The 6000-nt window shown below is 42.2% G+C and overlaps 1 protein-coding gene across 2 annotated transcripts in view; it reads right to left on the minus strand.

Annotated features, from left to right (window-relative positions):
* The window catches only part of mid2 (midline 2), a 111563-nt gene extending 106037 nt beyond the window's left edge, over nt 1-5526 (minus strand). The window contains exon 1 of one of the 2 annotated variants that reach the window (XM_049027570.1): nt 5320-5526. The gene's annotated coding sequence lies outside the window, so the exon portion shown is untranslated. The remainder of the gene's footprint in view (nt 1-5319) is intronic. The other variant, XM_049027569.1, reaches the window with a different exon arrangement.
* Nucleotides 5527-6000: the final 474 nt, after the last annotated feature.

Below are 6000 nucleotides of genomic sequence, written 5' to 3' on the forward strand. Positions count from 1 at the left end.
TGAAATACCTAAAATCTGATATAGGCTGGCGAGGCCAGAGTCAGCTACAGTCCTATTGTTTCAGAGGTTTGAAAAATAAATTTTAATATGGAAATTTCCAACACTGGGTATAAAACTTTGCTACCCAGGCGGAATTAAAAAAAGAAACCCACAAGTGATGAGAATTCGATTGTTTGAATTATCCTGCATTCTTGCTGTCATTGGCTCTGCTGGAACACAAATTTTGTATAAGCACTCCTCTCCCCATATGCCACATAGCTACACCAAACACTAAACACTAAAGAAGACAAAAAACGGACAACTTAGTCAATGAGCCAGTCTGAAAAGCCGCCAGTTAAGTTCCGAAGCCAAACGGATTAAATCAGATTTATTTTTGAAATGTGACAACAAAATTTAAGTTTCTGTATCAACAATCAAATCCATTCTGTTTTGACTGTAACAATGTCGCACTCCAGTACTAAGGAATTGTCATGAAAAGGTCTAGACGAAAATGTCACTATTTACTATTTTCTGAAGCAAGGGACTCCAAACAAAAACATGCAGAAATTCTACGGAAGAGAGCTGAACGGCAGCCAGAGACATGACAAAAACCATATTAGATTATATCCCACCCACCACCACAGAGGCAGGAGTCGAGCACTGACAGTCATGTTAGGCCAAGCAAAATTGAATTCCTCCTTCCAATTTCATGGCTGTAAAAATAGCCGGGCCTGTAAAATCTTCATTTTTTTCCCATAAGGCAAAGTTGTTTCTTTGAATAAAGCCAGCAGACCATCTGTCGGTTCACCACATTTAACGGCCCTAGAATTTATAACATAAACTTCAGGCTGTTTCCGAATGAGAGAGAGAGACGGCAGATATAAATGGGGCCACGAGTTCCAAATGAGCAACTGTCACTCGATGGTTAAATGGGCACACAGAACGGTAATGCATGTATCAACATGTAGGCAGTCACTGCTGGTAACTTCATTGGTTATTTTATCCACACTCATGTAGGCTTGAATAATCTTTAAACAAAGTCAAACACTTCAAGTCCAGCAAACGTGACCATGACAACATCTCCTCCTTTTTTAGGATACAACCAAAGGCCCGAGTCCAGCATCTATCAGCATACAGAAAGAAATTAGGGAAATGCCACTCGGCACTGCTAATCCCCTAGATGCGGGACTGCACAGGCATAAGTGATGCGGAACCGCTGGGCTAAGGACCCTTTCAGTGGAGCAGAACCGAGAGGCACGGCAGCAGCAGCCTGAAGAGCTGATGTTTCCTTGCTCTCCATGCCAACTCCACAGTGCCAACATATTTATCAAAGCATATCATTCATCCCAATGCGAAACACTCAATCCTGCACCCTCGGAGCTAAGCACAGCGCCCACGCAGCACACCAGAAACACATCACACACAGGCGGTTACCCACCAACAACAAACACGCCCTATATTTTTGGTGCCGAGCAAAATTTCTTGATTAAAATAACAGCGCACTCTCCTCAGATTCACGGCCGGTGTTTACAAATACACAACTCGGGGAAAATCTCCATTTCCGCACCAGAGCAAACCTGAAATACTGAGCATTGTCTAACATTTTACTGAAATAGTCATTATGCGCTTGATCGGCATTTCAGCAATTAAAACAGTGACTCGTATTCGAACAAATATTACTGGTCAATGCATTTAAATGCCACCGTTTTAAACATTAACATGTTGCTGCCTAATCACTTTAAGAAACCTGATCTCTATGGATGAGCAAAAGCAGGAACAAAAGCTTCAGCTATAATTAACATTAACAAAGCAGGAAATTAAAATTATGACTGCATGTGCTGTTAACTAGTGAGAGGCAGAGAAAGGGGCTGAGTTACACTAGTGACTGGAGGGTGATTGATCACCTGTCCTGGACCGACAGAGACCCACCAATCATCTTCTGACTGTTAAAGGCCATGATTAGGCTCAGCTGGAGAGAGAGCTGATAGAGTTCGGGGGGGGGGGGAGGGGGTTCCCTGGGGAGACGATGCACATTCAAACGCAGACTTAGATTGTTAGATTTTTTCATTTATATTTTGCATTCCACTTTTTTTTTTTATAATAGTCATGCGGGTACCTTTTTCATCCTGTGTCTTGTGTTCTGCTGACCCATAACCTCAAACGTACATATTACATATACATATTACATATACATATTATATATACATATTATATATACATATTATATATACATATTATATATACGTAAATCACTTAGTGTCATGCAGTGACTGAGAATAAACAATTTTTTAAAACTGTGTTCATTCTATAGGGCTATACTTGGCTATACTTTTATATATGATTTATAATATAATTTATGTATGACATAGGAAAACATGATTCAATATTTGAACATTCAGATTTTTTTAATTTACATTTTCAGAATGAACACATTGTACGTGATACGACCGACATTTCCGATGCAGTGCCAGTGTTACCATCATCATATGGCACTTGGAGCTGTGACAGGCTTTCTGCTTTATTAAACCCATTATTGCGTTTATCAAAAATGCTCATACTGTGAATGCACAAAGGAATAGCTATAATGCTAATTACAATAAACTGAATACACTATATGTGCATAGATACTACCTGCAGGCCAGTCTGCCTAGAACATACCTTTATTTGCCAGTGCAAATTTATTCTTGGTAGAATCTCCCATTTGTACATCTACTCAGGTGGCTTATGCTAGTAATGAAAATCCAGGTGTTACCAAATAAATGGATGAGATTTCTATTTCACTGGTACATCTAAAGATAACTGCGGGGGTGTGACCCCTGATCTGGCTGTAGTCCATGACCTTAACCATCCTGCTACTAAACATACAAACCAAACCAAATATAACCACATTCTGTGTGACTTCTGCATCACACAAATTAAGGGCATTTGTTTCAAAACATGAATGCTAATTTTCCCATCACAGTAAGGGATTAGCTCGCAGTACCCCAGCTATTTTTAACCACCTTTAAGCAGAGGAACACGCCACAGAGTGGATAGGGGCATCACCCACCATCATTAACAGCAGCAAGGCAGAAACAGATTCTGCTCTCTCTGAGTTTCACTGAGAAACGCAGTGTTTGTTCCAGACAAAAGACAGGCTCTGTTTGTTAACAGACACCTTTAAACAAATAAAGTATCTATCTATCTATCTACCTTGTAGATTTTCAACAGATTACACTGGCAAATCAAAGGATATGATAAATGGCACAAGAGGACAATTCTGGAGTACATCATGTGCAACGTGAATTCACAAGATTAACCTCCTCAACTCATATAACCAATTAATCAAGCACAATACCGGGTAATTTATCTAATATATTCCTGCAGGATTATTGGTGAGTCAGGCAATGCTAATATAAAACAGTGTATGAGAAGCACTGTCACTGTTAAATTAGAGTCAGACCAATTGCAAAGCAGTTGTTTATGTCAATTTATAAAAGACATGAAGAGGGCATCCTATATCCAGCTGTTGCTATGGAAACATAAGCATGTTACCAAAGCATTCTGAACTGACTTTTTTTTAATCTCCTTTCTCAGGTCACATGGGACTGTTTGGGATTTTGAATTTAAAACTGGCATAGAAGAGACAGCGGGGAAAGGAATCCTTTCAGAAGGTGCACCTACAGCAGCTCTTTACTGCAAATAATGTTTACTTGGTCAGAGCTGCCCAGGGAAACCTGGCTGATTATTTTTTGCCAGGTTTATAGATCATAATAGAACATTATTTGACCAATGGCAGACTTGCTCTAAATAAATTTCTCACAAAAGCAGAGACATCAGAATACAAGCTGAATCCAATAATACCTCCCTAGCTTTGACCCTGAGAAGACAGAATGGAATGGAGCTGTTCTCCTTTAAATACTCCAGCTTGTTCAACCCTTCCCAGTACATGGTAGCTGCCCTCATTGCAGATCGATATGGTCAGATCACATTGGTCATTGTAACAGTCAAGAAACTGGCTGAAATACATAAACCATAAAAAGCAAAAGAAATATTGCTGTAAATATTACTAGTGACATCTCCACTGACATGAAATATTTTCAAGACTGTAAACCTTACCTTAGAAAATGAACACTTTTTATATAAATCCATAGGATTAAATGTGACTCAACCTGCTGCCATGATTGGACCATGAGACTCAACCACAGAATGCATACAATCGAGGTACAGAACTGCCGGGTGCTATTATGCAACTTTGCAGCATTTTCTCTGGATTCAGAGTCATTTTCTGTCCCCAAAATCTGACAACAGAAACGACACCGGACCAAGAGAGAAGTGGACTACTGGAAATAAGGGGGGGTCGAATGCAGAAAAGCTTAGCCTCAGCAACTCAGGCTGTCACACATCACTGCATCGTGACAATTACCTCTCAAACTTCTCAAACACCGAGGACCATTCAATCTCTCCATATTCTTTAAAAAGTAGAAGAAATAGCACAGATATGCTTTCATTATACCTGTGCTTCAGAGACGCTGTTATTCCGTTTTGGAAATGGGTTTCATGGTTCATTTTGGGTCTCCTGTTCTTCCTCAGTTCAACGCACCAAGTCAAATTTAGCAGATTCACTTCCTAGCCCCCTCCCCCGCAGAACATGATTATGTCGTTTCTGGTGCACGTCTTTGCGGCCGCCTGGAACCTGAAGACACTGCCACGCTCCATGGGCCCATCCAGACCGACTGAGGACTGCTGCTGAATAATTGATAGTTCTTGCGGTTTGCACTAAAGACCACAGCTGAAGCTGGTGGGGCTCAGGTGATCCGCTCCACTTCACCGCGCCCCGCACAGCCCCACAGGTCAGCCTGCTGTTGCAGCCAGCACAACTGCTAAGGAAGCGCTAAATAAAAGCGGGTCAGGCGTGTTGAGCCACTGCTTTGATTTTTCAAAACAGTTCTTAAAAAAATATCAAGGGGATCTTTAAAAGAAAAGAAAACGGGAAAAACTACATCTGCATTCTTCGTAATGCCATCAATCAAACGTTTCATATTTGCAAAAAACTTTAAGAAATAATTTGCATTATGATCTTGTAAACTTTACGATTTATAGACTTCTAAAAGGAGCATTGGGAAGAATATCTGATTATCATACACATGCTCTATAGTGTGATAAACAAAAACAAACCTGCAAAAGGAAATCAATCAGCGTTAACTGGATTTTAAAGCACTTTGATGAGGTGCGCCGCACGCACGTGCTGGCAAACAGAACAGTCAATACCAGTAAATACGCAGAGTAGCGTATCGGTGTCACATTATTACAGCACACGGGTGTGCAACAGTAACAGCATCCGCTCGCTTGGCCACTTACCTCGCTTGTCCCACCGACGACCACGCTGGCGGTAATAAGTAGCGAGCGACTGCGACAAGGCGACGCCAGCGACAGCGCGGCGCGGCCCCGGCTCTCCGAAGGCGCGCGTCCCTTTCCGTCCCCACGGCGCGACCCCGGCTCTCCGCAGGCTAAGCGAAGCTCAACGCAGAAGGATCGACGTCCATCCTAGCCTCCAGCGCACAGATCGCGAACTATCGAGCAAGCCGAACACTCCTGGAGAGGGGGGGGGGGTCTGAAGACGGGGCTGATCCTCTCAGTCGCCAAGTCCCGAAAACTAAGTGCACGTGACTGAAGCACAGGAATGGCTTTCATCTAAGCAGCGGTCAGCGGACAGAGCCGCTCTGCATCCCGGCCCCTTCCGGCATCGTGCGCCTCCAGCGCGCCCGAGTGAGAATCGCATTCGGGATCGAGAACAGTTTCCTATCACCTAACACTGTGATCTGCCTTCCTATGTGCCTATATATGCCTATAGGAGATTGTGAATAAACGAACGTAAAGAAGAGCGTGTTTGCTTCCTCCTGTTCCGAGATGTTCATTTCATTGTTGTCAGAGCGAAGATAAATCGTGTTCTGTTACCACTGTGTGTTTTTAAGGTGACGGATGATGATGGTGTGTGTGTGGTTTTTACGGCAATTTCTTCTGTATTTTTATTTTATGTTG

The sequence above is a fragment of the Brienomyrus brachyistius genome, chromosome 10, assembly GCF_023856365.1.
Source record: "Brienomyrus brachyistius isolate T26 chromosome 10, BBRACH_0.4, whole genome shotgun sequence".
Lineage (NCBI taxonomy): Eukaryota > Metazoa > Chordata > Actinopteri > Osteoglossiformes > Mormyridae > Brienomyrus > Brienomyrus brachyistius.